At 44.1% G+C, this 22,120-nt stretch overlaps 1 long non-coding RNA gene across 1 annotated transcript; it reads left to right on the forward strand.

Moving 5' to 3' along the window:
- The first annotated feature begins 2,909 nt into the window (after positions 1-2,909).
- LOC121534543 lies at positions 2,910-4,274 on the forward strand. The gene is made up of 4 exons (XR_005994628.1): positions 2,910-3,299; positions 3,418-3,578; positions 3,693-3,960; positions 4,067-4,274. It is a non-coding gene; the product is annotated as an uncharacterized LOC121534543 (long non-coding RNA).
- Positions 4,275-22,120: the final 17,846 nt, after the last annotated feature.

Consider the following 22,120-nt stretch of genomic DNA (forward strand, 5'->3'; position numbering starts at 1 on the left):
GCCCGTTCCTGCTACTCGCACCAAGCCCGGGGTGCGAGTCGTCAGCCTGGTAAGACCGGTCAGCTGCTCCACAACGGAGCGTAAGCGATCCGCTCCGTCAATGTCCAGTCCAGATCCAGCCAGCGGGGTCAGACCGGACCAGGGGCGCTACGGGGTATTATGGAGGGTGGTGGTCAAGGCCGGAGCCGGAGCCGCCTCCGAGGAGGAATGCCCACCCAGCCCTCCCCTGTTTGGGGTTTTGTTAAGACGCGGTCGCAGTCCGCGCCTTTAGGGGGGGTACTGTCACACCCTGGCTCTGGGACTCTATATGTTGAGCCAGGGTGTGTGCATTCTATGTGTTCATTTTCTATGTTGGGTGTTCTAGGTTGTCTATGTCTATGTTTGCATGTGTGACTCCCAATCAGAGGCAACGAGTGTCAGCTGTCGGCTGGTTGTCTCTGATTGGGAGCCATATTTAAACTGTGTGTTTTCTCTTGGGTGTTGTGGGTTTTTGTTCCGTGTCGGTATGTTAACCGTTGGACTTCACGAGTCGTGTTTTGTTTGGTTTGTTAGTACTTTAATATAATAAAGTCATGTTTCTTTCACACGCTGCGCCTTGGTCTACTTCGCTACTAGACGATCGTGACACACTTGATGGTTTTTGCGACTGGACTTGAAGAAACTTTCAAAGTTCTTGAAATGTTCCGTATTGACTGACATTCATGTCTTGAAGTTATGATGGACTGTCGTTTCTCTTTGCTTATTTGAGCTGTTCTTGCCATAATATGGACTTGGTCTTTTACCAAATAGGGCTATCTTCTGTATACCCTGGCAGAACGTAACATTAATTTCAGTGGAAACCAAATGTTTTAGGCTTAGTTATGATGAAACACGTCAATTCTGGTCTTCATTTTGACAGTTCGTTGCAAAAGTGATATATTTCGGTCTTTTAGTAGTAAATCAAGCTCTTTTTGCACCTAGCGGTTCAACTCTGCCATTGCAATTCATGACATGGAGGCTCCTTGCAAAGGTGCTCAATTCTCATCTTAAGGGAGGGGTTCTGTATGAAGTACACTCCTTTCTAGATGTGTCGGGTGGTACTGCCTCAAGGCTAACTATAAAAGCAAGTGACAGCGGCAACAATTTGGCTGTTGGAGTCGGAGAGTTTTGAAGATAGTAATCGAGAGTCATTCTAACATTAGCATTAGCAAATAGTAAACCTTGTATTATTAGCGTTTCCAATTACTATATAGATAAGTAACGTAGGTGTTATTCGTATTTTTAGAATTAGAGTGTGTTAAATTGTTATAGTTATTTATATTATATTGACATATAATGTCTTGTGAAAGTATTCACCCCCCTTGGCATTTTTACTATTTTGTTGCCTTACAACCTGGAATTAAAATTGATTTTTGGGGGGGTTGTATCATTTGATTTACACAACATGCCTACCACTTTGAAGACAAAAAAACAGACAATTTGAGCGTGCATAACTATTCACCCCCCCAAAGTCAATACTTTGTTGAGTCACCTTTTGCAGCAATTACAGGTGCAAGTCTCTTGGGGTATGTCTCTATAAGCTTGGCACATCTAGCCACTGGGATTTTTGCCCATTCTTCAAGGCAAAACTGCTCCAGCTCCTTCAAGTTGGATGGGTTCCGCTGGTGTACAGCAATCTTCAAGTCATACCACAGATTCTCAATTGGATTGAGGTCTGGGCTTTGACTAGGCAATTCCAAGACATTTAAATGTTTCCCCTTAAACCACTCAAGTGTTGCTTTAGCAGTATGCTTAGGGTCATTGTCCTGCTGGAAGGTGAACCTCCGTCCCAGTCTCAAATCTCTGGAAGAGTGAAACAGGTTTCCCTCAAGAATTTCCCTGTATTTAACGCCATCCATCATTCCTTCAATTCTGACCAGTTTCCCAGTCCCTGCCGATGGAAAAACATCCCCACAGCATGATGCTGCCACCACCATGCTTCACTGTGGGGATGGTGTTCTCGGGGTGATGAGAGGTGTTGGGTTTGCGCCAGACATAGCGTTTTCCTTGATGGCCAAAAAGGTCAGTTTTTGTCTCATCTGACCAGAGTACCTTCTTCCATATGTTTGGGGAGTCTCCCACATGCCTTTTGGCGAACACCAAACGTGTTTGCTTATTTTTTCACTTTAAGTAATGGCTTTTTTTCTGGCCACTCTTCCATAAAGCCCAGCTCTGTGGAGTGTACGGCTTAAAGTGGTCCTATGGACAGATACTCCAATCTCCACTGTGGAGCTTTGCAGCTCCTTCAGGGTTATCTTTGGTCTCTTTGTTGCCTCTCTGATTAATGCCCTCCTTGCCTGGTCCGTGAGTTTTGGTGGGCTTGGCAGGTTTGTTGTGGTGCCATATTCTTTCAATTTTTTAATAATGGATTTAATGGTGCTCTGTGGGATGTTCAACGTTTCTGATATTTTTTTAGAACCCAACCCTGATCTGTACTTCTCCACAACTTTGTCCCTGACCTGTTTGGAGAGCTCCTTGGTCTTCATGGTGCCGCTTGCTTGGTGGTGCCCGTTGCTTAGTGGCGTTGCAGAATCTGGGGCCTTTCAGAACAGGTGTATATATACTGAGATCATGTGACAGATCATGTGACATTTACATTGCACACAGGTGGACTTTATTTAACTAATTATGTGACTTCTGAAGGTAATTGGTTGCACCAGATCTTATTTAGGGGCTTCATAGCAAAGGGGGTGAATACATATGCATGCACCACTTTTCCGTGATTTATTTTTTAGAATTTTTTTTAAACAAGTTATTTTTTTCATTTCACTTCACCAATTTGGATTATTATGTGTATGTCCATTACATGAAATCCAAATAAAAATACATTTAAATTACAGGTTGTAATGCAACAAAATAGGAAAAACACCAAGGGGGATGAATACTTTTGCAAGGCACTGTAGTGTTAAGTTAGTTAGTCTAGCTAAGTTAGTTCAATTCCAATTTAGTTTTTCAAAATTTTTATTAATTTTTTCAAATTGAACAGCCTGGCTAGGCTTAGCACAAAGGCCGGCAGATGGCGATATTGAATAGGTTCATCTTACCGGCCAAAGGGAATGCATGCAGCCAGCTATACACTCGTATCCCCTGTGGACCGGTTCGTACATAAAACATTCTCCATTCAGGCTGAAAATGTATGCATTTCCTCCTTAACTCGATTTAATGGCGAGAAGGCAGAAAAAATACGGGGATAATACTGGTGATTGGGTGCCAGACCGACCCATGCAGTCTGCAACACGCTTCTGTAGAGGTTCATCTGAAGCCCTCTAAAAGAAGCAAGGGTGAGTATCAGCTCTTTGTAGCAAGCAAGAGGCAGGCTATGATTGTGTTGTCTGTTGCAAGAAAGTGTTGTGAATGAGATATTGATATGCAGTTATTGTATTTTATGCATCTTCTCAGCCTATCAGGTCAGGATACAAAATAAGAGTGTGTCTTGCGATACAAGGACTCGTGACCACCCCTGAACCTCCTCTGGCAAACTCTACCCGCCTGAAATGGCCCAGATGTGAGGTGCTTACAGACGATTCCAGTTCCTGCTGAGATAACATCAACTGTGACAGGTAATGGAAAATATATGCTACACCAGTAACAGTCTTGTAATAAGAGGCATCTTTATGTCACACCCTTTTTGGTTTTGTCAATACGTTTATAATTGTTCTTTCTCACTGCTGCAGATCCTTTTGTAAAACACCTCCTCACAAGTACATTGTGTATGAGGACAACCTGATGGAACTCTTCAAGACTTGTCCAGTTTGCAGCAGGACATGTAATATTGACAAAGGGGTTCTAGGCACACAGTTGCATGTTGAGCAGAGCTGTGCTCACTGTGAGCATTCACTGAAATGGAGCAATCAACCTTATATGGCCAATATACCAGCTGGAAACCTGCATCTCTCTGCTGCTGTCGTCTTCACCGGATCCTCATTTGTTCAGATCAGGATGGTGAGATATTATATAGTCTCTTAGTAATGGTTGGAGTGAAGTTGAACAGTACTGAGGGACATCTTCCCCCACTAAACAACAAAGCTGATATGTTTTTCTTCTTTAGTTCATGGCTGCATTCAATGCTCAAGGCATCTCTGAAGCAAGGTTTCACAGGCACCAGGTGAAGCTTCTTCATCCCACCATCCACTGGCAGTGGAACTGGGACCAAACGGAACAGATCTCATTCACTTCTTTTTTTTTTACCTGCACTGTTATAGCTCGGAGCGTAAGAATTTCACTGTATCCTGCTATTATATCTGTGCATGTGACTAATAAACTAATCTAATCTAGGATAGTCAGATTAATATAATAGTTTGATTAAAACGTTTACATGCTTTGCAAGAAGAACGATTTCCCTAATAATCCTGTTTACATGGACTCATCTGAAATCAGGTGGTAACGGCACTCTGAAAATGCAGAAAATCGCCAATCAAAATAAACATTCTACCACAGCGAACATGTTATTTTTGGGAAGCATATTTGATTCTGAGTTCAAACATACAATATAAAGTTTGTATGTGAAAACTACTTCTAAGACACACAAATTCAGTTTTTACGAACACACTTCACTCGTGCTAGGGAGGCTCACTTGGATGATGCTAGAATACGCTCAGATCAAATACACAGCTCAAACACCGATTAAGGTGTTTACATGTCCTAATAATTCGAAAGACTGCTCGGGGCAGCAGGTAGCGTAGTGGTTAAGAGCGTTGTGCCAGTAACTGAAAGGTCGCTGGTTCTAATCCCCGAGCCGACTAGGTGAAAAATCTGTCAATGTGCCCTTGAGCAAGGCGCTTAACCCTAATTGCTCCTGTAAGTCGCTCTGGATAAGAGCGTCTGCTAAATGACTAATTATTATTATTATTAATTTTTTTTTAAATGGGTGCTTTAATCAGCATACTTACTTCGATGTTGACCTTACGGCGATTAAGATAAGCAGAGTAAGGTGTTTACATCACTATTGCATAATCTGCCTACTGCCATAATCAGTTTAATATCGAATTATTAGTGTGCATGTAAACGTACTCTCCCGTTTCAGGAGAAGACCCAGATGCTAACAGTGTCGAAGTAACAAAAGTTTATTACAAAAACAGGGGGCAGGCAAACAACAGGTCAAGGGCAGGCAGAGGTCAGAAATCCAGGGTGGTGTGACAAGGTACAGAACGGCAAGCAGGGTCAGGGTCAGGGCAGGCAGAATGGTCAAAACTAGAAAACAGGAACTTGAGAAAGACAGGAGCAAGGGGAAAACCGCTGGTAGGCTTGAAGAAACAAAACGAACTGGTAACAGACAAACAGAGAACACAGGTATAAATACACAGGGGATAATGGGGAAGATGGGCGACACCTGGAGGGGGGTGGAGACAATCACAAAGACAGGTGAATCAGATCAGGGTGTGACACGTACTCATTGATGGTGGAGATGTGGTTCTTGGTGGCAATATGAGGTTAGACACTCCAGGTTTGTATTGTTTTATTTTGATTTAAATGTTTAATCCATACGATAATCTTGTCACGTCAAATTACTGATAGTGCAGAAATTATATGATTGTGTTTTAGGACATTGCGCAAAGTATGGCAGTTACACAATGGTGAACCTAAAAGCCAACAAAATCCTTGACATCCAACTAGTGCATGTAAAATAAGAACTTGATATAGCACCATCACTCACCAATATCTACGTCAATAACTTTTAACATTAATTTATGTCCTGTAGAGCAATGAAGTTGGAAACAGCCAGCGGCCTTGAGAGTAGGGGGTCACAATCAAGACCATTGTTATGGACAGACATCCTTCTGTGCAGAAGTTCATGTGAGAGAAGAGACCCTTGATTAGTGGTCCTCTGTAGCTCAGCTGGTAGAGCACGGCACTTGTAACGCCAAGGTAGTGGGTTCGATCCCCGGGACCACCCATTATACAAAAAATAATTTATGCACGCATGACTGTAAGTCGCTTTGGATATAAGCGTCTGCTAAATGGCTTATTATTATTATTAGCCACTGCTACGACTCATGGCATCTGGCTAAGGGTATGTGTTTTCTCATTCAAGTACATTCCTATCAAATACATTCATGTTCCATTTACTATTTGTCGCATTGTAAAATCCTTCCTGAATAGCTGATACCATTCTGCTTTGAAGTTGGGGATTTCTTAATTTTTTGGTGTCAAGGGATAGGTAAGAAAGTTGATGGACTGGCGAAGGTGAAGAACTGTGAAGAAGTAGAGCCTTGGAGGAAAAGTGTTGTGAATCATGTTCACTGGTCAGCCTCAACATCAATCTTGGGGAAGGAGGCGGTGGCCAAGTGAACAGACCAGGCAGTGGCTCAAGCCAAGTATAATTTAGAGAAATTCATTGCATTTAATCGGTTGTATTGTTTTTTTATTTCCTGTGTACTTCTGTATTAAGATATGAAATATTTTTTACAGAAATGGACAGCCTCTTTTATTCTTCTTTGGAATAGGTACAGACACATGTAAGAAGCTGACCGCAATACTCCTGGCACCAAGACTCCTGAAGGACATCAAAAAGATGAGTCCACATTGCCAGACTTCATGCATAGAGGCCTTCCATAGCCTTATTCTGAAGTTTGCTCCTAAAAATGTGGCCTTTTCCTTTCTTGGAATGTTGTGCAGGTATGTAATTAGAGGGTCATTGCAGTTAACAAAGGCCATTAGTACATTGCTTTTTGCAACGGTTGCTGTGTTTCCTTCTAGACTGCATCTGGCAGAGTGAGCCCATGCATCCACCTCGAAAGGAGAACTCTGATACGCCATCTTGTATCCGAAATACAAGCAGGGAGACTACACTGTGCGTGCTTTGAAGAGACATCCAACTTAGAAACCATGTGTGATACTATTCCACTCCAGCCATTACCACAAGCCCGTCCTCCCCAATTAAGGTGCCACCAACCTCCTGTGCTCTGTGCCCAATTCGAGAGACCTAATAACCAGACACCAGTCACACTTCAGATTTCCCAGTGAATCATAAAGGAGGTGTGTTTATCTGCAAGAAATGTGAATGTTTACTGCGTGTGTGTGTGTGTATTACAGGCCTAGGTTTTTATCATGTATATTTCGAGGTTGGACGTTAGCACTTTAGCACATTGTACGCACCGATTGGTGTCACCTGTGCTGGCTTATCATCTCGTTAGTCAGATGGCGTTGCCCCTGTGCCGGCACAGGTGATATTTAAGAGCGGCTGGCCCAGTGCTCCATTTGGCTTGAGAGATATAGAGGGTTAACCATGAGTGTCTTTCAGAAGCCCTCCTAGAACCCCACCTGTTTAGTTTTGGTTGTTGTTCGTGGCTCTTTATTAGTTCCCCCTTCTGTTTGAGCGACAAGTTTTGGTTTCTTGCTGGGGAACGTAGCAAAATGGGGGCTCGTCCAGGATCTTGTTTCCTATGGTAGTCACTCTAATCACCTACTCTGAAGCTCCGCTGTGCCCAGATATTTGAGTGTTCAAAAAACACTTGTGGTAGAGTTTCTGTCACTGACATCCACCCAGAGTGGTTATAAGATTGGTGGAATCATTTTGAAAGTTGCATAAACACACAGGCTAATAACAAATGTAATAAAAACCACAGACTTTAAGTTGGAAGCATTTGTGGAAAACCCTACATGGGAGATGCTAGATAAATGTACGAAGGGAAATCTGCTCATCATTGCAAAGCGTTATGACATCAACGTTGCCAATGCTGATTCGACAGCAGTAGTCAAAGAGTTAGTCTATACTGTTTAGGTGGAGGAGGAACTCCTTCCGGAGTGGGAGGATTATGAAAAGGGTCCTACGGGTGGTAGAGTACACCCCATAGACATGCAACTGTGAGAGTTAGAACGAAAGGCAAAATGTGAACAACAGAAATTAGAGCTTAAGCACAAGGAAAGAGAACAGGAACGTGAGCATGCCATTCGATTAAGAGATAGATCTGGAAGCACTCCGGATCAGGTCAGATAATCCTGCACCCTTAATAGGGTTTGATCTTGGTTGGAACAGCCGACTTGTACTGCCTTTTCAACGAATAGGAGGTGGGTGTATATTTTACTCTGTTTGAGCGGATTGCCACATCCCTAAAATGGTTGTGAGATATTTGGTCATTGCTCCTCCAAAGTGTTCTTGTGGGAAAAGCTCAGAAAGTGTACTCCACTTTATCTCTTGACCAGAGTTCAGATTATGACACTGTTAAAGCTGCTATCCTTTGGGCTTACGAGCTGGTCCCAGAGGCAAACAGACAACAGTTCTGTGAATTATAAAAGACAGAATCAAAAGCCATGTTGAGTTCGCAAGGGAACAAGCATGTCTTTTTGATCGGTGGTGTGGTTCTCAAGAGGTCAAGGACCTTGAGGATTTAAAGGCATTCATACTTCGAGCAGTTCAAGAATTGCCTTCATGAAAGGGTTGCTACCTACATTTTTGAGCACAAGGATCTCACTCTTGAGAAAGCTGCAGTCCTTGCAGATTAGTTTGTGTTGACACATTTAACTACCTTCACAAACAAAGTACCCAGTAGTTATCCCTATGCAAAAAGCAATCCGGAGAAGTCCCCTCCAAGTGCAAGGTTTCAGTCTTTTTCTACAGTGCCCAAAGATAAAGATCGGCAGGAAACCGTTTTTTCGTATCCGCCAGTTTGTCATTACTGCCGTGAGAAAGGACACATTGTCTCTCTGTGTCCTAAGTTCAAACAGAAAAATGAGAGAGAAAAAGCCTTTTATTCTTGTGGGAGCACTCCAGCCCATTAAGTCTCTGGTTGGGACTGGTGTATCTCCTAAACAAGATTTTTGGATCAGATGTGTATGAACCCTTTGTTTCAGACGGGATCGTGTCTCTGCAGAGTGGAGATTCTTAGGCAGCTGGGGAAGGTACACTAGGGCAGCCCAATCCTTCATTTTGGGAAATTATTTGGCTCGAGTGAAGATCGTGCCAAATCCTGTCATTTGTAAGAAACCCAGCGAAGAGGAACCTGATGGGTTATCAGAAAAATACGCCTAGAGTGTTCCCGGCGTGTGCTGTTTCACATGCTATGTCTAAGAAAGTCGCCGAGAGCAAGTGTAGTGTTGAGGAGGATGTCAGCGATCCCACCATGGTTGATCTGTCTGAGACGTTTGTGTGATCCTGATTTCGGTAAACCTCCTGAGTTGACCTCTCCTTTGAAAACCCCAAAGGTGAGCGAGTTTGTAAGACCACTGAGGAAGAGAGGGTCCCTACAGTTGACACTTCGATGTCTAGGAAGCATCTGAGTGCTGAACAGAGTAAAGATGTTTCCCTCTCCCCTCTTTTTGCTGAGATACGTCCAGAGAAGTAGTTAGATTATGTTTATGTCGGATACTTCTGGGCAAGACTTTTAAGCAGGTCAACATTCACAAGGCCGCAGGGCCAGACGGATTACCAGGACGTGTACTCCGAGCATGTGCTGACCAACTGGCAAGTGTCTTCACTGACATTTTCAACATGTCCCTGACTGAGTCTGTAATACCAACATGTTTCAAGCAGACCACCATAGTCCCCGTGCCCAAGAACTCTAAGATAACCTGCCTAAATGACTACCGACCCGTAGCACTGACGTCTGTAGCCATGAAGTGCTTTGAAAGACTGGTCATGGCTCACATCAACAGCATAATCCCAGAAACCCTAGACCCACTCCAATTTGCATACCGCCCCAACAGATCCACAGATGATGCAATCTCTATCGCACTCCACACTGCCCTTTCCCACCTGGACAAGAGGAACACCTACGTGAGAATGCTATTAATTGACTACAGCTCAGCATTCAACACCATAGTGCCCTCTAAGCTCATCACTAAGCTAAGGATCCTGGGACTAAACACCTCCCTCTGCAACTGGATCCTGGACTTCCTGACGGGCCGCCCCCAGGTGGTAAGGGTAGGTAACAACACATCTGCCACACTGATCCTCAACACGGGGGCCCCTCAGGGGTGCGTGCTCAGTCCCCTCCTGTACTCTCTGTTCACCCATGACTGCATGGCCAGGCACGACTCCAACACCATCATTAAGTTTGCCGACGACACAACAGTGGTAGGCCTGATCACCGACAACGATGAGACAGCCTATAGGGAGGAGGTCAGAGATCTGGCCGTGTGGTGCCAGGACAACAACCTCTCCCTCAACGTGACCAAGACAAAGGAGATGATTGTGGACTACAGGGAAAAAAAAGAGGACTGAGCACGCCCCCATTCTCATCGACGGGCTGTAGTGGAACAGGTTGAGAGCTTCAAGTTCCTTGGTGTCCACATCACCAACGAACTATCATGGTCCAAACACACCAAGACAGTCGTGAAGAGGGCACGACAAAGCCTATTCCCCCTCAGGAGACTAAAAAGATTTGGCATGGGTCCTCAGATCCTCAAAAAAATTCTACAGCTGCACCATCGAGAGCATCCTGACTGGTTGCATCACCGCCTGGTATGGCAACTGCTTGGCCTCTGACCGCAAGGCACTACAGAGGGTAGTGCGTACGGCCCAGTACATCACTGGGGCAAAGCTCCCTGCCATCCAGGACCTCTATACCAGGCGGTGTCAGAGGAAGGCCCTCAAAATTGTCAAAGACTCCAGCCACCCTAGTCATAGACTGTTCTCTCTGCTACCGCACGGCAAGCGGTACCGGAGTGCCAAGTCTAGGTCCAAAAGACTTCTCAACAGCTTCTACCCCCAAGCCATAAGACTCCTGAACAGCTAATCATGGCTACCCGGACTATTTGCACTGCCCCCCACCCCATCCTTTTTACGCTGCTGCTACTCTGTTAAGTAAGTATTTATGCATAGTCACTTTAACTCTACCCACATGTACATATTACCTCAACTACCTCAACTAGCCGGTGCCCCCGCACATTGACTCTGCAACGGTACCCCCCTGTATATATAGCCTCCCTACTGTCACTTTATTTTACTGTATATATAGCCTCCCTACTGTCACTTTATTTTACTTCTGCTCTTTTTTTCTCAACACTTTTTTTGTTGTTGTTTTATTCTTACTTTTTTGTTTAAAATAAATGCACTGTTGGTTAAGGGCTGTAAGTAAGCATTTCACTGTAATGTCTGCACCTGTTGTATTCGGCGCATGTGACCAATAAAATTTGATTTGATTTGATTTGATTTGAAGACGATTGTTGTTCCAGTTACACTTCGACAAGAGATACTGAGGTTGGCTCACAATGGTAGTATGGCAGGCCATCTTGGGGTCAACAAGACCGTGTCTTGCGTAACTTTTTCTGGCCTGATCTGAAACAGGATGTTGTGGCTTACTGTAAATCCTTTCGCGTTTTCCAGCGGACGGGTAAACCGAACCAAGCTGTACCGGTTGCACTTTTGCAGCCTATTCCTGCTTTTGACAAACCTTTCAGCAGGGCTCTGGTGGACTGTCTTGGTCCTTTGCCCAAAGCCAAGAGTGGTAACCAGTTTCTCTTAACCATTATGTGCGCTGCCACTTGTTTCCCTGAGGCCATTCCACTGAGGAAAATCACAGCTCCCAGTATTGTTAAGGCCCTGGTGAAATCATTTTAAATGTTTCCGCAGACCAAGGTTTGAATTTCATGTCAAAAGTGCTACAGCAGTTAGGTGTAACCCATTTGCCCCTCTATTGCCTACCACCCAAAGTCTCAAGGTGCTCTTGAGAGATTTCATCAGACTTTGAAGTCTATGTTGAGAGCTTACTGTTTGAATTTGAGAAAGACTGGATTGAAGGGTTCCCTCTTGTGCTGTTTGCAGTGTGGGAGGTTGTTCAGGAATCTCTGTTTTAGTCCGAATGAGCTTGTGTTTGGACATCATGTCAGAGGTCCTTTGAGCTTGCTGAGAGAGAGGTTGTTGCAGGCCAACACTTTAAACACAAAACACATTTGTTGGAGCACATTAGCGCTTTCGAAACAGATTGCACCATGCCTGTGAGTTTGCCCGTGAGAATCTGTAGAAGCGCACATGAAAATGAAAGTTTGGCACGATCGAAAGGCCTGAAGCCGCACTTCCTGGTTTTGTTGCCTGTTCTGGGATCACCGTAGCAAGCTTGCTTTTCAGGCTCTTACCCAATAGTGGATTTTTTTTGTAATCTGGATTACCTAATCGCCATCACCGGTAGTGATCTTCTGCGCAGGAAAGAAAATGTCTGTGTCATGTCAATATGTTGAAACCATACTTCACCCCGCTACGATCGGGAGGAGAAGTCGGTGGAAACCGGTAGTGATCTTCTGCCTGTGGCCACTGCTGTCACTGTTGACTATAGTCTTCTTCAAGAGTACGAGGAAAGCCCAATACACCCTGTGCCTGTGGGATGGCTGAGTAACTCTGAGATTCTAGAAAAACCTTGATGTCTTTTTGGCACACTTGTCTCCGGAGGAAATAGGTGACATTGTTGCACTGCTTTTAGAATATCAGTGTTTATTCTCAGATGTGCCAACTCACACAAATGTACACTGAACAAAAATATAAACGCAACATGCAACAATTTCAACGATTTTACTGAGTTACAGTTCATATATGGAAATCAGTCAATTGAAATAAATGCATTAGGCCCTAATCTATAGATTTCACATGACTGGGAATACAGATAGGCATCTGTTGGGTCACAGACACCTTTAAAAAAAAGTAGGGGCGTGGATCAGAAAACCAGTCAGTATCTGGTGTGACCACTATTTGCCTCATGCAGCGCGACACATCTCCTTCGCATAGAGTTGATTAGGCTATTGATTGTGGCCTGTGGAATATTGTCCCACTCCTTTCAATGGCTGTGCGAAGTTGCTGGATATTGGCCGGAACTGGAACACACTGTCGTACATATTGATCCAGTGCATCCCAAACATGCTCAATGGGTGACATGTAAGGTGAGTATGGAGGCCATGGAAGAACTGGGACATTTTCAGCTTCCAAGAATTGTATACAGATCCTTGCGACATGGTGCCAAGCATTATCATACTGAAACATGAGGTGATGGCGGTGGATGAATGGCACGACAATGGGCCTCAGGATCTCATCACGATATCTCTGTGCATTCAAATTCCCATCGACAAAATGCAATTGTGTTCGTTGTCTGTAGCTTATGCCTGCCCATACCATAACCCCACTGCCAACATGGGGTACTCTGTTCACAACGTTGATATCAGCAAATCGCTCGCCCACACAAGTCCTATACAGTTGAAACCGGGATTCATCTGTGAAGAGCACACTTCTACAGCGTGCCAGTGGCCATCGAAGGTGAGCATTTGCCCACTGAAGTCTGTTACGACGCCAAACTGCAGTCAGGTCAAGACCCTGGTGAGAACGACGACCAGGCAGATGAGCTTCCCTGAGATGGTTTCTGACAGTTTGTGTGGAAATTATATGGTTGTGCAAACCCACAGTTTCATCAGCTGTCCAGGTGGTTGGTCCTGCAGGTGAAAAATCTGGATGTGGCGGTCCTGGGCTGGCGTGGTTACATGTGGTCTGCGGTTGTGAGGATGATTTGCCAAATTCTCTAAAACGACGTTGGAGGTGGCTTATGGTAGAGAAATGAACATTAAATCCTCTGGCAACAGCTCTGGTAGACATTCCTGCAGTCAGCATGCCAATTGCACGCTCCCTAAAAACTTGAGACATCAGTGGCATTGTGTTGTGTGACCTTTTAGTGGCCTTTTATTGTCCCCAGTTCAAGGAGTACCTGTGTGATGATCATACTGTTCAATCAGCTTCTTGATATGCCACACCTGTCAGGTGGATGGATTATCTTGGCAAAGGAGAAATGCTCACTAACAGGGATGTAAACAAATGTGTGCATAACATTTGAGAAAAGCTTTTTGTGAGAATGGAACATTTCTGGGATCTTTTATTTCGGCTCATGAAAACATGGGACCAACACTACATGTTACGTTTATATTTTTGTTCAGTATACTAGAGCATGACATTGACGTTGGGGACACTGCCCCAATCAAACAACATGCCTATCGAGTGAATCCTGAAAAGAGAAACTCTGCAGTGAGGTTGAGTTCATGCTTGAGTACGGCATTGCACAACATGGCTACAGTCCATGAAGTTCACCCTGTATATTAGTACTTAAGGCGGATGGGTCGCCGTTACTAAGTCGGACCAGTACCCTTTGCCCAGGGTCGATGATTGTGTGTACCGTGTTGGCGCTGCTAAGTACATTAGCAAGTTTGATCTGCTGAAGGGATATTGGCAGGTCCCTCTAACTGAGCGTGCCAAAGAGTTGTCTGCTTTTGTCACTCCTGATGGTTTGTTTTCCTACCTTCGTCTTCCGTTCGGGTTACGAAATGCCGGAGCCACGTTTCAAAGGCTCATGCACATCGTGCTACGTGATCTGGAAAATGCTGAGACATGTTTGGACGATGTGGTGGTATTTAGTACCACCTGGCCAGAACACCTTCAGAATACTATGAGTCTGTTCTAGCGTTTCGCAGCTGCCAACTTGACAATTAACCCGTCAAAGATCGAAATTGCCCAAGCAACAGTGAAAAATCATGGGAAGATGTTGGGGCAAGGGAAAGTCCGACCGGTCCTGGTAAAAGTGGAGGCGATCAATAACATTCCGGTAGCAGCTTCTCGCCAGGAACTGCGCCGATTCTTGGGAATAGCTGGTGACTGCTGGGTTTTCTGCGAGAACTTTGTCCAGGTTGTTGTGCCACTTACAGATTTGACCAGTCTGTAAGTTGTTTTCTGTTGGAGCCCCGACTGCCAGGAGGCTCTCTCTCGCTCTCTCTAGTAACCCCAACACAAGCTCAGTATTTGAGGTCATATGTAGGCATAATACTGATACTATGTCTCCTGTGAACAGGTTGTCTTTGAGTAAGTTCCAGTTCGCTTGGTTGTGCATATGAAGACGAAGACTGACAAAGATGGTGTGATCAACTTACCTTTACATGACTAACACACACACATGCACTCTCTCTGTATATACTGTATATATTCTGAAGAGATAATGTCCAAGCCATTGTTTTTGGAGTGTGCCAGACCTGACCAATGTTTTATCAGTTATCTGAAGTGAAGCCTCGCATCTTCATAGACTACGGACAACCTCCCTCAGGGACTAACGGCAATGTAAAAGGTGATACACATTCTCACACACATGCAATAATTCTTTCTTACTGTCTGTTTCTCTCTTGGTTTCGTTATCTAGTTTGGAAATCTTTATCTTCATTTGAGGCCCTACCCCAGCCCTCTCTCTACCTCCCACTGTTCTCCACCAGGATACACCATACACTACAGTAAGGATGTGAATGTGAAGCTTCATGAGTGGTTGATCAAGCTCTTTATAAACATGCAGACCCACCAGATCCAGGTCCTTACCCAGGACACCACCTACTAATTCAAGTTCTATACTTCATCACTCTTCATGCTTCTATCACTGTAACAGCATGTATGGCTGACTGACAACGTTATGGTGAAAGCACCATGAAGCTATGCTTCTTGTCTCTTCTCATGGATGTTGCTGTGCAATTGTGTAAGCTCAGATAATTGAAAATATACTGTATCTGGTCACACCTGCGCACCACCTGTATGGCATAAAGGCAAAACCTAATTATTCCATTTATAAAAGTGTTGTGCAACTAAGTAGCTATAGGCTAGCCAATCTGACAATCTGATTTACAATTCTGCCTGCACTTGACTCTACATGACTTGACTCAGAGCATACAAACTTGAAGCTTGGTAGGTGCGGTCTTGATTCAAAATTGTATATGAATGTGGCCTGGTAAAAGTGATACACAAGACTAGATTAGATTGAGTTTATTAGTCACATGTACAGGGATGTAGATGTAATTCCAGGGTGCAGTGAAAATGTCATGCTCCGGGCTCCAACAGTGCAGGTCAAAAATAAAATAATCATAATAATAATATATAAAATAAAGATAAGTGAATGACAAAATATGGATAGGAATAATACAAATAATATACACATTTACAGCTGTAGCAATGATAAATGATCGTTGGGTGGTGGGGGCAGGGGAAGAGTCCATTGGAGAATGTCCATAGGGGGAGCAGCAAGTGGGAAGTGATAAGTGAATGGATTATACTCAGCATATTATACAGGGGTTCAAATTGGGGTAGACGTACACTTTTGTCTACAAACATACCTTCGCGACTTACCTACAGCACACATTCTCTGTAGGGGACAGATAAAAAAAAGTTGTATATTATGGGGAAACCAATTGCTTACAAACTCAAATATTTTGACTCCTAAATAAAGTACCACTCGGACACGTCCCCCATCCTCTCTCCCTCCTCCATTGCCTTAAATCCAGCCGCTCCGTCTTCAGGGTCTGATTGAGGTTGAGTCTGTGCCAACGGTTCGAACTGATACGTCTCTGGACCGGCTGGGCCTTGGCCATCAGTTGAACTGGGGGATTCCGGTGGGGAGAAGTCCTCGACCTCATACAAACGTTCAGTCGCAAAGGCTGCATTTGATTGCACGGACTCACCAGCACTCTCAATCTTTGACTTTGTGCAGACAGCAGAGCCAGCCAGACCCTGAGAGATTTGACCCACATAGAGATGGGGCGTATCCCTGTAGCACATTTTACCCACCCCCAAAACAGAATATTTATGAGCAATTCCATGCCACTCACAACTTTTTACCTGAATGCATATTATTTTAATATGAAGGGGTTGAGCAAAGACTGAAATTGGGGTAGAGAGTTGCCCTTTAAACATTATAACAAATCACTGGGGGCCTCCTGGTAGGTAATAGCTTGCTAAGGTCTGTTAGTGAGTGACATAACCCTACCAAATTTCGAAATTGCACCTTGTGTTTTCTACTGTTCGAATTCAAATTCCCTATTAAGTTTGTAAAAAAATTATATAATAAGCGACCGCTTATGTCGCTTATTGGCTGGGCCGACACTGAATGATCCATAAAAGTCCACACCACTTTCAGAATTTCAGAAAGACTACTTTGAGAAAAACCTTTGAGGTTTGAGTTTAGTGGCGAACAAACCAACCCGCTATTCCTCATCCCCTCTATTCCTCTCCTGCATCCTCCCGCCCCTACAGCATTAGCATCTCAGCAGAGAGCTCTCATTAGGGTGTCAGTCAGGCTGAGCTGTGGATCCACCTCTGTCTGTCCTCCCAATTACCTCTCTATGGAACGGCCCCCACAATACTGTCAGGGCCGAGGAGGGCAGGCCTGCAAATGACATGTTTCGCTGGCGGGAGAAAGCCTATAATAAAGGGTGCTGGGGAAATGCGGCCAAGTTTCCAATCTCGTCAGTTTGTTTAATGGTGCTGAAAACAGTGACGTGTGTGGGTGGTCACAGGTAAATTCAAACACATCCAAAGACTAGACTACATTGTCTGTCTGTGTTGCCGCTATTCAGTCTGTAGAATAGAAACTACATTTGTTAAGACTATGGTATGGGCAATAATACCTTATTCGTCCCCTCTGCACTGACAAAGACCACACCCCTGTGTACCTACCATAGTGTCTACTCTAAAGGCATCAGCCTGCTTCAGTTGGGCTGGTGCCTTGCCGATGCTAAACTCAAGAAATCTGTCATTAATTTAGACGTTTTTGCCGAGGAGATCTTAGTCGCGCAATTTTACATCTAACTAAGATGTTTGGTGCAGTATTTCTCAAGTGCAAAAATGTGCATGAAAACGATTCGTCTTTCGTTGATTGACAACAAACACTTCATTAAAGAAGCCCTACTGTTGATCAATCTGTTGTCCGATAGAGATGTATCCATCAAACACAAACAGAATATTTGTTCCTGGGATGGTCTAGTGGTTAACGCCACTACCTTCAACACATACATTTTTTTACATTTTTAGTCATTTAGCAGACGCTCTTATCCAGAGCGACTTACAGTTTGTGAGTGCACACATTTTCATACTGGCCCCCCATGGGAAACGAACCCACAACCCTGGCTTTGCAAGCGCCATGCTCTACCGACTAAGCTACAGGGCATACATGCGCTTATTATGACTGCATCGGTCCAAATCCCAGACCAACCATAAACATTTCATAGAAATACCAAAATAATATTAGTTCCAACATGGGAGAAGACACTGTACACTGAACTCCCCCACTAAAACGTACATTACAATTCATTTGAATGCGCTGCAAAGCTTTCTCTTGCCCTCTATGCAAATGCAGTCAACCTACCGATATATGCATGCAGCCCAGCAATGTTCCTCTTACACAGACGCTGCCACTCAAACGTCAGTGATGGAGGAGCACCTGTATGTGCATTGCAGGCATGGACCAGCATGCAGATCAAACACGCCTCGCATCCTCTCATCTGGCACGGTCCGCCTCACTACGGGAGTGTGTGCAAACATGAATTATTTACTGTTAACCCCCCCCCCCCTAATGCCTGCCTTTGACATATCCCATGGCATGGCTGTGTGTGGGCATGCATACATGTTTCTGTGTGTGTGTGTGTGTGTGTGCACTGCAGTTATGTGTTATTGTTGGGAGGGCAAGAGCACAAGGTCTGGTGAAGGCACTGCTGGAGACTGTGTGATTGTATACTGTCATGTGCAGCCATGTGTGTTACTGTGTGCTCCAATAGATAAGTTCATATGAGAGAGGGAGGGAGAGAGAGAGGGGGGAAGGAGAGAGAAAGGGACAGAGGAGAACCTGGAAAAAGCACAGCATTCTATATCTATTGTTACACACGTCAAGAAAATGTAGGTTTCTATGGAAGAGGCAGCTTAGTGGTGATGGGTCAATAGAAAAAGGAAATGAACAATTATCTACACAACATGGCCACCACCAGTCAATCTGTTACAAATCCAGGCAACTCAGCATTCCCCAATAATTACCTGAAGCACTAGCTACTCCCTGAGCTCTCACGCGAGAAAAGGTGCTACATCTGCAGCAGCGAAAGGCAGGGGTAGGATGGACATTTTCATGAAATCAAAACAAAAACACAACAAATGAGAATAAACAAGCACAAAGCATGTGAAGAAAGTGCAATGAAAGAGAATCTGGGGGGAACAATGGAAGAGGAGTGAATGCAAGGGAAAGGCAAAGGGGGTGGATGGAAGCTTGCACCAAGAGGTGACATGGGACTTGAAGCAGAAGGAGGGAATTGGGGTAATTTCACCAGCTCTTGGCCTGAAGGGCTGCACAAGGAGAACAGTTGGTATTATCTGTGCTCTTGTAGCACACCCATACAGAAAAATAATGTATTGTATGTACATATAGTACAGTATTTCAAAATATACAGTGTCTTTGGAAAGTATTCAGACCCCTTGACTTTTTCCACATTTTGTTATGTTACATCCTTATTCTAAAATGGATTAAATAAATAAAAATCCTCAGCAATCTACACACAATACCCCATAATGACAAAGCAAAAACAGGTTTTTAGACATTTTGGAGAGAAAAAAACAACGTATTTACATATGTATTCAGACCCTTTGCTATGAGACTCGAAATTTAGCTCAGGTGCATCCTGTTTCAATTGATCATCCTTGATGTTTCTATAACTTGATTGGAGTCCACCTGTGGTAAATTCAATTGATTGGACATGATTTGGAAAGGCACACACGTGTCTATATAACGTCCCACAGTTGACAGTGCGTGTCAGAGCAAAAGCCAAGCCATGAGGTCGAAGGAATTGTCCGTAGAGCTCCGAGACAGGATTGTGTCGAGGCACAGATCTGGGGAAGGGTACCAAAAAATGTCTGCAGCATTGAAGGTCCCCAAGAACACAGTGGCCTTCATCTTTCTTAAATGGAAGAAGTTTAGAACCACCAAGACTCTTCCTAGAGCTGGCCGCCTGGCCAAACTAAACAATTGGGGGAGAAGGGCCTTGGTCAGGGAGGTGACAAAGAACCCGATCGTCACTCTGACAGAGCTCTAGAGTTCCTCTGTGGAGATGGGAGAACCTTCCAGATGGATAACCATCTCTGCAGCACTCCACCAATCAGCCCTTTATGGTAGAGTGACCAGACGGAAGCCACTCCTCAGTAAAAGACACATGACAGCCCACTTGGAGTTTGCCAAAAGGCACCTAAAGACTCTCAGACCATGAGAAACAAGATTATCTGGTCTGATGAAACCAAAATTGAACTCTTCGGCCTGAATGTCAAGCGTCACGTCTGGAGGAAACCTGGCACCACCTCTACGGTGAAGCATGGTGGTGGCAGCATCATGCTGTGAGGATGTTTTTCAGTGGCAGGGACTGGGAGACTAGTCAGGGTCGAGGCAAAGATTAACGGAGCAAAGTACAGAGAGATCCTTGATGAAAACTTGCTCCAGACTGGGGCGAAGGTTCACCTTCCAACAGGACAACGACCCTAAGCACACAGCTTAGACAATGCAGGAGTGGCTTCGGGACAAGTCTCTGAATGTCCTTGAATGGCCCAGCCAGAGACCGGACTTGAACCCGATCGAACATCTCTGGAGAGACCTGAAAATAGCTGTATAGCAACGCTCCCCATCCAACCTGACAGAGCTTGAGAGGATCTGCAGAGAGGAATGGGAGAAACTCCCCAAATACAGGTGTGCCAAGCTTGTAGCGTCATACCCAAGAAGACTCGATGCTGTAATCACTGCCAAAGGTGCTTCAACAAAGTACTGAATACTTATGTAAATGTTATATTTCTGTTTTTTTCCCGGTTTTTTATTTTTAATAAATTTGCTAAAATTTATAAAAAAACTATTTTTGCTTGTCATTATGGGGTATTGTGTGTAGATTGATTTAGAATAAGGTCGTAACGTAACAAAATGTGGAAAAGGTCAAGAGATCTGAATACTTTCCAAATGCACTGTATTTACATATATGTCAAGAATATATTTATGAAATATATAACATGAGCACATAGAATATGCATGTAAATATATGGTAATTAAATATATTTTTGCGCCACATGTATCATGCTGAATTGTAATGTTGAGTCTGGTATCCTCTGGTACCTTGGCATTAGGTTCCCAAAGTGGGGTTTGCATACAAAAGTTGAAAATAAATTATGCAGCTATTGAGGCTACCTGCCACTTAAGAAAGCAAGTAAGATTAGCTATGTTTATTTCGAAAAGAGACACATGAACCTAGAACATATTTTTCCCGAGCTGCCAGTCACAATTTGACATGTTCCCGAGCCCAGCCCACCTCCAACTGACAGAGCAGCCGTTGCAATTTAGAATTTTCTTCAGATGAAGGAGAACAGCAGCTGTCAGCGCCAAAATGGATAATGGCATTTTATTTGATTATATAATAACAATGATTTAAAATGTTTTTCAACTGGCGGATGACAGAGGAAGATGATATTTTCTTCAACTGCCTGCAAGCAAGAGTTTTCACCAAGCTAGCTAACACAGCTAGTTAACTAGCTAGCTCCTTAAGCTTGCCACCACAACATGCAGTGTGACTGACAAAGGTCATTCTTTTGGATATTAAATCTGAGTTAATGCCATGTAGCTATGTGTTAGATATAATTTAATTGCCAAAGCTAGCTAGTTAATGTTAAAGGTAGCTAGCTAGCTAGCTTTGTAGTGAGGGCTGGGTTTCTCTAACAGCAATATAGCTATAACTGGCTAGCTAGCTACACTGAACAAAAATACAAGCGCAGCTTGTAAAGTGTTGGTCCCATGTTTCATGAGCTGATATAAAATATCCCAGAAAATATCCATACGCACAAAAGCTTATTTCTCTAAAATGTTTTGCACACGTTTGTTTACATCCCTGTTAGTGAGCATTTCTCCTTTGCCAAGATAATCCATACACCTGACAGGTGTGGCATATCAAGAAGCTGATTAAACAGCTTGATCATTACACAGATGCACCATGTTCTGGGAACAATAAAAGTGCGCAATTGGCATGCTGACTACAGGAATGTCCATCAGAGCTGTTGCCAGAGAATCTAATGTTAATTTCACTACCAATGTCGTTTTAGAGAATTTGGCAGTACGTCCAAATCGGCTTCACAACCGCAGACCACATGTAACCACGCCAGCCCAGGACCTCCCGGACATCTGATGAAACTGTGGGTTTGCACAACCGAAGTATTTCTGCACAAACTGTCAGAAACTCAGGGAAGCTCATCTGCGTGCTCGTCGTCCTCACCAGGGTCTTAACCTGGCTGCAGTTCGGCGTTGTAGACTTCAGTGAGCAAATGCTCACCTTCGATGGCCACTGGTATGCTGGAGAAGTGTGCACTTCGTGGATGAATCCCGGTTTCAAC

Source organism: Coregonus clupeaformis, chromosome 21 (assembly GCF_020615455.1).
Source record: "Coregonus clupeaformis isolate EN_2021a chromosome 21, ASM2061545v1, whole genome shotgun sequence".
Taxonomy (NCBI): domain Eukaryota; kingdom Metazoa; phylum Chordata; class Actinopteri; order Salmoniformes; family Salmonidae; genus Coregonus; species Coregonus clupeaformis.